Below are 383 nucleotides of genomic sequence, written 5' to 3'. Positions count from 1 at the left end.
AGAGGGGTATCTGGGGCATGGTGGGGGCAATGAGTTTGCAGGCAGGGACAAGATCTTGTAGGGACTCTTCAGAATTTTAACTAGGGGAGACACAGGCCCAGATTTGTTTCTTACGCAGACAATGCCTTGTGGGGGACAACTGGAGGGGTCATATCTGGATACAGTGAAGTCCCTTATTAGGCTAGCGCAGTATCCGTATCAGAGCGAGGGATGACTGTATCTCAATCAGAACAGGTGGAGACAGATTCCCAAGATCCAGGCCTCAGTTTCCCCACTGGAGCACAGATGGTGGGGCGGCCCCCGGGTCTCTGCCTTGCCAACTGGACCACCTCAGGGTCCCCTGTGAGCGGCGGGGGCACCGGGGCGCGCAGAGGTACCTCCCG

This window comes from Neophocaena asiaeorientalis, unplaced genomic scaffold (genome assembly GCF_003031525.2).
Source record: "Neophocaena asiaeorientalis asiaeorientalis breed wild unplaced genomic scaffold, Neophocaena_asiaeorientalis_V1.1 scaffold114, whole genome shotgun sequence".
Classification (NCBI taxonomy): domain Eukaryota; kingdom Metazoa; phylum Chordata; class Mammalia; order Artiodactyla; family Phocoenidae; genus Neophocaena; species Neophocaena asiaeorientalis.
Note: the sequence above shows the minus strand (reverse complement) of the source record.